Here is a 13,039-nt window from a genome sequence, read left to right as displayed (position 1 = left end):
ATGGTGGAAACATCACTGTGTCACTTGAAAGCCTAAAATTTAAGAAAGGCTAGAAGCTTCTGCTTTCGTGTTCTTGGGAGTCCTGAGCCACAGTACAAGAACCATAGAGAGGCTGCTGGAGAGACCACTTTGAGAGAGAGAGAGATACAGCTGTCCCAGCATCCCAGCTGAGCCCAGCCCACAGCTGATCCACCAGCTGATTACAATCACACAAGTGACTGTTAGCAAAAACCAGAAGAACTGTCCAGCTGAGCCCAACTTGCAGAATCATGAGAATAACATTGCAGTTGTTAAGTCATTACATTTGGGGGTCATTTTTCCCCTAACAATAGGTAAGCAAAGCATTCCTCATACCTAAAGCCAAACTCATTGTCTTCCTCTTTAGACCTGTTTGTCTTCCTGAGGTCAGCGTTTCAGCAAATGGCACTTGGCCTTCTATTGCTCAACAATTTTGCTCCAGTTCAGGTTCTGTTCTTCTCTCCTCTCAACCTGTCTGGTCTTTGTACCTGCAGCCCAGTTTTTAGATCCAACTGCTGCACTGCTTCCAGAGTGATTCTTCTAGAATGCATACCTAACCATGGCAGTTTTCTGCATAACAGGCTTCTGAGTTCTTTGTAGCTTACAGAATAAAGTCCAAACTCAGTTATAAAAGGCTCTTTGAGAATGATCTTTATCTACTTTTTGCAATCCTCCTAGTAACTCCTTTTTACTTGCTATATCAAGGTACAGAAGGCAGACACTACACCAGTTATTTAATGATGAAAATTTAACATAAGAAATTGTTGGGCATTCCCTGGCCGTCCAGTGGTAAGTACTCCGTGCTTTCACTGCCGAGGGCCCGGTTTCAATCCTGGTCGGGGAACTAGGATCCCACAAGCCGCGCAGTGTGGCAAAAAAAAAAAAAAATTGTTAACTAGGTATAAACTGGTGAACTAGGTAACTGAAAGGGTAGAGAGAGAACTTGAAGGCATCACAGAGGTTGCAACTGTGGAAAGCAATTCTCACCACTCAGGCTAAGGGGACAAAGGGAAGGGGTTGGTGTAATTTAAACTTATAAATGGGACTTCCCTGGTGGTCCAGTGGTTAAGACTCCATGCTCCCAGTGCAGGTGGCAGGGTTTGATCCCTGGTCAGGGAACTAGATCCCGCATGCTGCAACTAAGACCCGAGGCAGCTAAGTAAATATTTCGAAAAAAAATAAACTTAGAAATGTAGAAGAGGGGCCCCGTGTTGCTGAAACCGAATCTCCAAGGAGGGGGTTCTGCTCAACTGGTGTTAGTGTCTCTGAGCTTGGAGGGTGACCCTGTGGATGCTGTCACTGGTCCTCGTGTCTGAGAGGAGAGTTTGGTGTGATGAGGCCAGCTTTGTAAGTGTGGGAAAAACTGCAAACTGGATATAGCTGCTGCGGTATCACTTTGGAGGGAAATGCACGTGCCAGGGTGAAGAGGTGTTGCTGGGATGACATTCACAGGAAACTTTTTCCTGCTCCAGCCTAGCAGCACTGAAACAGCTGGCAAAGCAGAAATGTAGCTCTGCAGTGCATCACAAAGCAGAGCACAGACGCTTGGGTTTGGAGCTGAGAAACATTATGTTAACAACTGGTGCACTTGCTTTGTGTTTTGTTTTGTTTTGTTTTGTTTTCTGGCTCCATTGTGCAGGATCTCAGTTCCCTGACCGTGGATCCAACTCATGCCCCCTGCAGTGGAACTGTGGAGTCTTAACCACTGGGCCACCAGGGAAGTCCCTGGTGCACTTGCTTCGTTACTGTCCCTTCTCTTTGCTTCGCTCCTGTTTCAGGACATTTGCATGTGCTGTTTCCTCTTTCTCAAGTGCAGTTCTCTCTTCACTTTGCCTAGTTAACACCTACTTTTCCAATCTTATCTGGGTTATAGCTCCCTCAAAGAAGCCTCCTTTGACTTCCCTGATGAGGTCAAATTACTCTATAATAGGCTCTGTTAGCTTTTATGTAGCCTTGTCACAGCTACAAGTTTACATTTTGTGTAATTTTGGGATTAATGCCCACTAGATTGTAAGGGCATTTATCTCAAGGGCAGGCACCATCCCTCACATCCCCCTTGATTTGTTTTTCTTAAACTTGTGTCCCTAACACAATACCTCTAACATGGTATCTGGCTCAAATATTTGTTGAATGAAATGAGAAGTGTAGTGTAAATATAAATAGCCCCCCCCGAGTTGGGGGGAGTCAATACCATGCTTGAATAGGGATTTTTCTGAATTATCTGCTTCCAGTAGTATCTCTGTTCTGGACGCAGCTCGTAAGTCTTCCTCCTGCCTCTGACCCTCAGTCTCTCAGTTCCCATCCCCTGATAACAGCTGCTACTTGGGTTGTCATTCTGAGATGCTCCACGCGAACGTGCAAGCAAAATATATATTCTCACAGACAGAAGTGCTTCATTCTATTTTTAAAAATTTTATTTACTTATTTTGGCTGGGTTGGGTCTTCGTTGCTGTGTGCACCCTTTCTCTAGTTGTGGCGACCGGGGGCTACTCTTTGTTGTGGTGTGCGGGCTTCTCCTTGTGGTGGCTTCTCTTGTTGTGGAGCACAGGCTATAGGCACGCGGGCTTCAGTAGTTGTGGCACGCGGGCTTCAGTAGTTGTGTCATGCGGGCTCTAGAGTGCAAGCTCAGTAGTTGTGGCACACGGGCTTAGTTGCTCCACGGCATGTGGGATCTTCCTGGACCAGGGATCAAACCCATGTCCCCTGAATTGGCAGGATTCTTACCCACTGCGCCACTGGGGAGGTCCCAGAAGTGCTTCATTCTTTTGAACAACTGTTTCACTGTAGGAAAGTACCATAGTTTAGTTAATTAGTCTTTTCTTCAAAGACATTAAAGTTGTTTCCCATCTTTTCCTTCTACAAATGCTGCTGCAATGAATGACCTTGTGCATAACATTCGTGTGCATATGTGCAGTTATATTATAAATATCCCCTGAAACACCTTTCACTTTGGTTCAAGGTAAAGAGATTATGCAGAGATGGCAGCAAGGATCTGGCTTAGATGCTCAGAAAGTACCTCAAAAGGTGGGAGTTCCTAGGTTAGACCTCTGTCTTCAGAATCTAGGACTCATCTAGTCCCGGTGTACAACTAGAGTTTGGGGGCCACTTGGAAACTGAATTGCTCCAACCAAGCTCCAAAGACACTGATGCATTAACTATCAATACAATGTCTTAGTTTTTTTTTGCTGTATTCTTTCTCTTTTTATAATGTGACAATTGCTTGTTTGCTGTCATCTACACTAGACCATAAACTAGGCTAGGGGAAAGTAGTGAAAAAGACAGATGAAGGCCTTGGTCTCCCATGGTTCTTTTTTTTGGCCACGCCAAGCAGCATGCGGGGTCTTAGTTCCACAACCAGGAATTGAACCTGTGCCCCTGCAGTGGAAGCGCAGAGTCTTAACCACTGGATCTCCAGGGAAGTCCCCAAGGCCTTGTTCTTATGGAACTATTTTTATTTTTTTTACCTTTATAGGTTTGTGTGTGTATGAATTAAACGAAATAATGGAGGTACAGTGATTAGCAAATTTGCAATTTAAAATGTTTGTTTACATGTATACATATATAATACATATTCATGTATATAAACAGAATATTGGAAGAGTCATAATTATTCTTGCCACGACTACATTTTTTTTCCTCTCCCCCAGCCCCACACTGTCTCTTGAAGAGCTCACACCTTAACCTCCAAGTTAACCAAACCAGTAGGTTTGCTTTGAGCTCAAGGCGAGTGCGAAGCGCGGCCGGTAGGGGGCAAGAATCACCAAGGCGTGCCCATTACCTAAGCAAGGGATTCAAACAGCATTCTCAGAATGACTTTACAAAAGGGTTACCAAGAAGTTAATTTGTTTATTCTGTGTCAGGTCACTTAGTAGTAGTAGCAATAATAATGATCATAATGGAGAATATGAAAATAAGGAAGTGAGAGGTAGTAGCGACAGATCTGCAGCAATCATTAATTGAGAGCAATAGTTTGTTCAGGTTACCGGGTGTGTGTGAATAAAAAAGAAGTGGGGCTGATTACGCTCACTCCTTAGGATCTGAATATGGCAGTGGACCAGCCGAGGGGCTCCGAGTTACTTGCGGTTTCACATTGAATAAAGTGCTTTGAGCAAGCCTAACAAGCAATGAGTAGGCGAATATTTTTTTCTAGAATTAACTAAGGTAACGAGCTTTTCAAAGTGACGGAGACGCCACTAGGTAACTTCCTGGTCCAGAGCCACACACCAAAAAGGTTTTGAAAACAGCTTCGGGCCCCTCCTAGCCTGACTTTGAAAGCAGGTGTGGGACGCATGCGCCCGGCCCACCGGTTGACCTCCTGGTGGCAACCCAGATCACGGACCTTCTTCCCGACAGCCCGCGAGGAAGAAAGGGAGGGGGGGAAAGGAACTCTCGCGAGGTCTTTCGAGCGCCGGCGGAAGCAGTAGACACGTGACTCTCCTAGGCGGCCTTCGTCTTCCCCCCTCCCCCTTCCTCGGAAACCCGGCCCCCTCACCCCTCGCCCACCCCGGAGCCGCGGTAATGGACTGTTTGGGTTCCGGAATTCCCTTGGATCCAACCACTGATACCGGGTCGGCAGGAGCGACGGAGTCCGTGCTTAGCGGCGAAGGCAGGGGCGGTCAAGATGGGGGGGGGAGTCATCCTCCTTCACCTAGGAGGGAGGCGGGGCGGAGAGGGGCGCTGGGGAGTGGGGTGGGGGGAGGGAGGAAGTCACGTGGGGCGTTCGCGCGGCGCCTCATCCGTTGCCCCACCCCCTCCCGGCGGGGCGGGGCGGGGGGGCTGAGGGGGAGGGGCGTCAAGATGGCGGCGGGGAGGTAGGCAGAGCCGGACGCCGCTGCTGCTGCCGCCGCCACCGCCGCCGCCTCCGCTCCAGTCGCCTCTGGTTCTTCAAGCTCTCGCCACCCGGAGAAGCTGTTCCGGCGTCCGATCCCGCGGGGAAAGTAAGTCCTCTCCTTAGCCCTTTTCTACCTCTACACTCCCCCTCCCGGACAGCCTCCCACTCCCACCCTCCTCAGGGGGCCGTGCGGGGCCGGGCTGGGGGGGGGCCGCCACCTCACCCCGGCTTGGGGCCTCCCTCGCCCCTCGCAGCCCCCTCAGCTGCGCGCCCTGGGGGCCCTCGGGGGCACGGTCCCGGCGGTGGCCCCGCCGCGCTCGCTTCCTCCGCCCGTCAGCGCCGGGCCCTGCGGTCGCCGCGCGGGGGGCTCTCGGGCCCCGGGGGCCCCGCTGTCCCGGGCCGGAGGCACCCCGTTTGGGCGAGGAGGCAGCGTCTGCGGACGCCGGTTCCGGCTCCGACTGGGCCGTACCCCCCCTTCCTTCCGTGGCTCGACCCGGGGGCTGCGAGGTCCCGGCCTCTCAGGAAAGTGAGCTCCGTAATCCTTCAGAAGTCCTCCTGCCGGACGATTGTTCGGGTTCAGGGCGAGTGCGGGAGGCGACAGGGTCGCCCCAGATCTGAACCCCCGCACCTGCTGTTTGCTGATTACCTCGCTGTCGGGGCGATGGGGACGGTGCGTGGGGCACGTGGGGCCACCTTCACGCCTCACCCGGTGATTAGGTTAATTTTGCCTCGAGCTCGCTCGCTCGCCTCCTGGACCCTAAGTAAGCATCTATGTGGAGGGGAAAGGTGGTTGGGAATTGGCTTACTTTGAGAGTGTTTGGCGTAACGAGCATCTAAAGTTCCCCAAACCAGTGTATGCTGGTGGTTTCCCAGAAGTGATTTGGGGTCGGTTTAACCGCTGAGGAGGTTTGGATGTGCCTGAACCCTTGTGATTGTTTCTTTCCTGACCCTGGCATCCAGCTCCTCCCCTTTCCACCCCGGCTTTGTGTTTCTGTTTGGTTAATGTTTGCGGACCACTAACTTGATTCTCGCACAGAGAAGCTCTTTTTATGTGCGTGCTCCGTTTACTGTGGGAGGCTTTTGTTTTGGGGAGTCGCTGGTTGAGAAACGTGGGAAACGAACGGGCGAGAAAACGAGAGTCAAATAAAGCAACGTTTTTAGCCATTGAATTGCCCAGCCAGTTGTAACCGCACCCGGAAGTTTGTACTAAACACGTGTTGATGAGAAGAAGGTTAAAAACTGGGTCCCCTTTGACCTTTAAAAGTTGATTATTAGCAGTTTGTGTTGAGTTAAATGTGTCATATTCTCTAGGCAGCCAGAATTAGAGACGGAATAGGGTTTCTAAAGTGTCGGCAGGAGTGTCCAGAAAGCTGTCAAACCCCTAGTTGCTCTAGCGTGGTTCCTCAGAACAGTTGCAAACAGTTAAACAAGGTAACAGTGCGGAGGGATTCCATTTTTTCCCAGTTATTTACCGCAATCAGAACTGCTTTTCATAAGCAGTGGGGAAAGCCTTCATCACTGCACAAAAGATAGTTTGTACAGAATTTCTAGGATAAAATGTAGAATTTGCTGCTGCTGCCTTGAGTGGGACATTAGTTTTGCAAGCAAGGGAACATTTTATTTTCATGTTTAAAGAAGTTGTTTCCAAAGTTTACCTTACCAGAGAAGACATCTTTACTCTTTTCCTGTGGATTCTGCTTTTTATCTCCCAATATAACTTTATTCCCAGATCTAATTTTGTTCCATACAATCCTCCAGAATTTTAAATAAATTTTATTTTAGTTGCTGGGTAAATGTTAAAAAGGGAGGCTTAGTGAGTGGCTTACAGATCGTAAATTCATCATCCATTCATCCATCCATTCATTCATCCATCCATTGAATGCTCTTATGTGTCAGTTTTACATGTTTTAAGGGTTTTGCTGAGATTACTATTTAAAAACGTGCAGTATGGAGATTCTTTTCATGCTTTTTTAAAGTCTTTTTTCGCCTCAAAGACTTTAGGTACAGATAACATATTGGCATTTCTTAGTCTCTGAATTGAGCTTTGATTTGAGACTTGCCGCCTTGCCTGTGAAGGAAGACAGCACACAGGTCTGAGGTCTGCTCTTAGCAAGATACCTGACTTTTCGTGAGGCTCTGTGGGTTTGTGCTTTGCCTGCCAAAAATTGGTGTAAAGATACTTTCCGAGAGGAATTGTTTTCCATTAAATAGACAATTAATAACCAAGATGATGTAATCCTTAAGTTTTTGCAGTTGTCTTTTTTCATGCTAATTGACAGATCCACTTTGATGTGGTTGAGCTTTACTAAGTAATAAGGACAACCTTGTGATACCACTGAAATTTTCTGTAGATGGAAAGGATAGGCTCTTGAAGAGCAGGAACTCTCTTTTATGAAAAAAAATATGGTATAAAACCCGTCAAATTAACTTGCTTATTTACCTCTTGGGAGACAGTATATAGCACAGAGCAGTGATTTTCAAACCTTTTTTACTGCATTCCACAGTAAGAAATGTGTTTTACGTTGTGACCTAGTACATAATGCACGCATAGAACTCAGTTTTGTGAAATGTTTACCCTCTCTGTGTGTGCTGCATTAATTCTGTCTGTATTTAAAATATTTGAATATTCTATATTTGAAATATTTAAAAATACTGGTCACGACATACTTAAATTATTTGACAGCATTGTTGTGACCAGCAGTTTGAAAAATACTGGTATGGAGTTAATAGCACAGAATCTTGGGGTGGGCGGGCAGGATGCAGGGCGCAGGTATCAGCCCTCCTAGGTTTGTAATTCTGCTACAAGCTTGCTTTGTTGTTACCTTGTTACAGTTCATCTCTCTAAGCCTGTTTCTCATCTCTGACAAGGGAATAACGGATAGTTTTTACTCATGGATTATTTTGAGAGTTAAAGAATTCCAACCATATAGTGAATGTCGAGAAGACTAGCCATCTGATTTTGATGTTGTGACGGAGAAAGTAGTCCCCCCCACCCAAATCTTTCTTGGGTTTCTTTTTCAAAGCATTTTTGAAACTTGTATATAATCTGTACATTCCTTTGTGATTCCATTCTTCCTATAGGTTTTGCAATGAGAGTGAGGGGAGGGGCACTTTACTGAGCAATCGCTGCTTGGGGAAGTAGGTGTTAAAAAATACAGATTATATCCTTTTAGGTAAAGAAAATCCTTTTTAGCAAACTTCTTCACACCTACCTTCCCTTCCTCCTGATACTCTTAAGGAACCAGCACTCAGTAGACACTTAATGAATACTTGTTGATGGACTTAACCAGCTAAATTCTAAGTGGATCATCCTTCAAATTCTTAAGCTAAGTGCCAGTCATTGACATCCAGGCTACATAAAAACAGAGTTGGGTCAAAAATTAGACATGTTTAGCACTATTAAGTAAAGAGAAAAATCCTTTTCAGGCAAAGATATTTCTTTCTTTTTTTAATAAATTTAAATTTATTTTATTTTTGGCTGCGTTGGGTCTTTGTTGCTGCGTGAGGGCTTTCTCTAGTTGTGGCGAGTGGAGGTTACTCTTGGTTTTGGTGCACGGGGTTCTCATTGCTGTGGCTTCTCTTGTTTCGGAGCTCTAGGGTGCGTGGGCTTCAGTAGTTGTGGCACGCAGGCTCAGTAGTTGTGGTGCACAGGCTTAGTTGCTCCACAGCATGTGGGGTCTTCCCGGACCAGGGCTCGAACCCGTGTCCCCTGCATTGGCAGGGGGATTCTTAACCGCTGCACCACCAGGGATATCCGGCAAAGATATTTCTAAAATGATATTATATGTGCACATTTAAATATGTCTACCAGTTTCCTCTAGATATGCTAATTGATTAGATATATTGGATGTATGACACTTGAGTAAAAAGGGTGCTAATATTTTATAGAACTAATGTGGAAGTTAATTAGTGAATAAATTGCCAACAGGTAAAGTTTGTATTCTAGATATAAAGTGTTATATCAGCAATTTGAAGGAAAACATTTTTTGAACATTATAGTAATGTTTATCAATATAATGGTTAATAGTAGCTAATATTTATTCCACGTAGTGTAATATTTACTCAACACAGCAATCCTGTAAAGTAGGTTCTATTTTTATTCCCATTTGAAGATGAGGAAACTGAGTCACAAGTTATTACTTAACTGTGTTACACTACTTAGCAGATGGTGTAGTCAGTATTTGAAACCAGGTTTTCCCCTTGACTTCATAGTCTCCTCAGCCTCTGTAGTGTACTGCTGTTGCTGCTGCAGGTACATCTCTTGTATCTGCCCAGAGCTATAAAGATCTGCTTCGGTCTCAACAAGAGGAACCTTGTCCTTGTTGATAGGTTTCAGTGTTGGTGTTCTCAGTGGGAACTGTATCCTTTCATTCTTCTGATTGGCTGTTGTTTCTCAGGATTCTCTTCCTGCCAAGGATGTCTCTTAGTTTCTGTCTACTACTGTGTCATTAGTCCTTATTTATCATAGACGCTTTCATAGGTGTACTATTTTGAATATGTGATATTTTCAAATGTATTTATGATAAAAATGGAACCTTTTTGTTGTCCATTGTTTGAGATAGAATCACTCTGTGGTTAGTAGTTAGCAGTTCTTTTGCATCTAACAGTGTTTGTGTTTACATTATACTTAGTGGGTTCAAAGTGAAAATGTTTTTTTCCCTCTCAGGAATAAATCTTACTTGTTTGTAAAATGTGGGGAAGGTTGCATAATATAACCTTTTAGGGGCTCTGTCAGCTTGAGCACTGAAATTCTGTGAGTCTGTAATATTGATAGTTTCAGAATAGGAATATGATTAAATATTAAGGATTTTGCTTAATGAAGTTAGAGAATGGCATAGATGTGTCCTCTCTATCCCCTCCCCACTTCTCATGCAAAAAAAGTGCAAGTAGGGAATTTGTGCCCAATTGGCTTGAGAGAAAGGATCCCTTGATTTTGTTTGTGTATAAGATGTATATAAAATTAAAATCTCTTTCATTAATAGCTCATAAAAGACAATGTCTCTTACAGGCATTGTCAGTGCTAGGCCACTGCTCAGATCAGAGCGTCTCAAATTGTGATTCCTATGCATTTTGAGTAGGTCACTGATAATGTTACTTGTAACTGTTGCCATCATTTCTTATGGACTCCAACAAGTTTACTCCCCAAATAACTCTCTTCCATGATATTTTTGTACTTATAATGCTAATTGTTCAGAAAATATATTTCAGAAAGCTCTCGTGAATTCAGTAACACATGGATTAATGGATCCCTTGGCCTCTAAGCTTTCTGTGGTCTGTAGTTTAGGAATCATTGGTTTAAAAGAATGTGCTTTTGTTTCAAAGGTAAATAATTATTTCCAATATTTACTTTTAAAAAGATGACATTTTGATAGTCTCAGGAATTATTAATCTAGGTCAAAATAAGCCATAGCAAGTGGGCTAAGACCCTGTATTCCCATAGGTCATTGGTCCTAATGCAGTATTTTATAGATAGAATTTTTTTTTTTTTTTTTGTGGTACGTGGGCCTCTCACTGTTGTGGCCTCTCCTGTTGCGGAGCACAGGTTCTGGACGCACAGGCTCAGCGGCCGTGGCTCACGGGCCCAGCTGCTCCGCGGCATGTGGGATCTTCCTGGACCTGGGCAGGAACCCGTGTCCCCTGCATCGGCAGGCGGACTCTCAACCACTGCGCCACCAGGGAAGCCCTGAATATATTTTTAAAGCATTGGTTTGCTCTCTTGGTACATATTTGTACTATGTACTAGGATAGTAGTTTGTAAAGTGTGGTCAACTATGTATTAGAAAAATGGATCAACTTTTTTTAAAATAAATTTATTTATTTTATTTATTTCTTTTTGGCCGTGTTGGGTCTTCGTTGCTGTGTGCAGGCTTTCTCTAGTTGTGGCGATCGGGGGCTACTTTTCGTTGTGGTGCATGGGCTTCTCATTGCAGTGGCTTCTCTTGTTGCGGAGCGTGGGCTTTAGGCATGCGGGCTTCAGTAGTTGTGGAACGTGGGCTCAGTAGTTTTGGCTCGCGGACTCTAGAGCGCAGACTCAGTAGTTGTAGCGCACGGGCTTAGCTGCTCTGCGGCATGTGGGATATTCCTGGACCAGGGCTCGAACCCGTGTCCCCTGCATTGGCAGGTGGATTCTTAACCACTGTGCCACCAGGGAAGCCCCCAAATGGATCAATTTTATATTAAACCCATATTTTGACATTTCTCCTTGTCTCCTCTGTCATCCGGTTCTTTCATATTTCCATCTTGTTGTTTAATACTAATTCTCCCCTTTCCAGTTTTAATCTCAGACAGGCTTTTATTCCGAAGTTAAGTATTGAAACTTCACAGGTAACCAATATTGACTTCTTGATCTACTCATTGGAAAGAGAATGCATGGGCTTTGGGAATTTGAACAGTCTAGATTTGGGTGTGACCTTGGGCAGGTAATTTAAGCTTTTTGAGCCTCAGTTTCATTTCTAGAATTATAATACTTATCTTGCTCAGGGTTGTCATGGGCTAGTGATGGACATGAAGAGCCTGACACTGTGCCAGGCTTGTAAAAGATAATTAGTCACTGTCAGTTCCCTTCCCTTCCTCCTATCTGCTCAAAATACTTTCTTCCTTAGACTTCTTTTCTTTTCTCTAAAAATTTTGGGGAAATCTCCTTTGGGCTATCCTTCCTCTCATCCTTTAAACAGTAGGTCTGCCCTTCGTTTCATTTCTGGATATCTGGATGTCTGGATGACTGAAGCAGCAGTTCCTGTTAAACAAGAACCAGAGACGCTACCTACTCCAGCACCATCTTTGTAAATCACATCTTTGTAAATGATGTACAAGCGACGTAGACCTACCTAGTAGAGAATTTCTCTATGAAATGTCCTGCTTTGATCTAAAACAGTGGTTCTTGTATGTTGGGAAGTCGTGGTCATGGTATTCTTGGCTAACAACTTTTTTTTTGTAGGACATAATGAAACATTTAATTTCATTGCACAGTCTGAGAATAAATGGACTAGCTGAAAATTAGTATATTTATGTAATGTGAAGTTAGTTCTTTGATAAAAACAAGTAGTCACATTTCTCATAATTATGTTTGTGTATATAAATTGGTTATTTCAGATGAATTAATGAGAAAAGTTAAAATTAAGAAAGCTCTGTTAAACTTTTTTTTCCCTACAAAATGGATAAAAATCCATCTTAGTGGTAGAATACTTTGATTTGGCTCCTATGAGTACAGTTGGAAAACCCCAGCTGAAAGTGTATTTGTCTGCTCGAATTAGGCATTTTCCCCCTAAACTCCATATATCTCATCTTTTAGGTCTCCTGGGCTCAACCTTTTTCATTTTCTCTTGGCTTAACTCTAATTATCCATCAACTCATGCTTTTTTGTGTGTGTTTCATGTTCTCCCTTCCATTTTGAGCTTTTATTTAAACTTAGTCTTATGGATTCTCCTTCTTAAATATCTTGGAATCCATTCCCCCTTCTTTCTCTTTACATCTTACTGTTATAGCACATCATCTTTTCCCTGATCTGCTGTAGCAGTTTCCTAAGATGTCTCCCTGCCTTGGTCTTACTCTACCCATTCTCAGTTTGCTTCCATACTGCTGTGGAGTAATTTTTCTAAGTCACAAATCTGACTATGTCTTGCAGTCTCCATCTGAAAACCCTTTAGGGACCCCTGATTCTCACAGGATTAAATGAGCTCTTAAGCATGGTGTTCAGAGGTGTGGGCAAAAACTTCCTCGTCTCTTGCCATCACCTTTGTGAACCTCGTATTTCTGTTCTGAGCTTCCATACCCATGTTGAACTACTCTAGCCATCTTTCTTAGAGTGCCAGCATCATTCGTGCCCCCATACATTTGAATGCACTATCCAGAAGATCCTTGTCTACCTGGCAATTTCTTACCTGAGACTTGGCTCCATTGTCATCTTTGTAATCTCTCTCCCCAGGTGAATTCAGCATTTCCTTCTCTGTTCCCACAGCATTTTGTAACATATACTCTTTCTGTGATTTGCATACTTTTCTGTCCTTTCCATCTTAATGTGAATTTCTTGGGATCAGAGACTATTTCTCTTTCATCCTTTTTTTGCCTGCTGTGTAGCAGGTTCTTCATAAATATTGGATGAATGGATCCGGTAGAAAATGTTGGTTTATGTTTAGAAGAGAGTTGTCATTTTAAGTTTTTAATGTTAATATTTAATATTTTGTCTTAAAG

This window comes from Phocoena phocoena, chromosome 13 (assembly GCF_963924675.1).
Source record: "Phocoena phocoena chromosome 13, mPhoPho1.1, whole genome shotgun sequence".
Taxonomy (NCBI): domain Eukaryota; kingdom Metazoa; phylum Chordata; class Mammalia; order Artiodactyla; family Phocoenidae; genus Phocoena; species Phocoena phocoena.
This window is presented reverse-complemented; position numbering follows the sequence as displayed.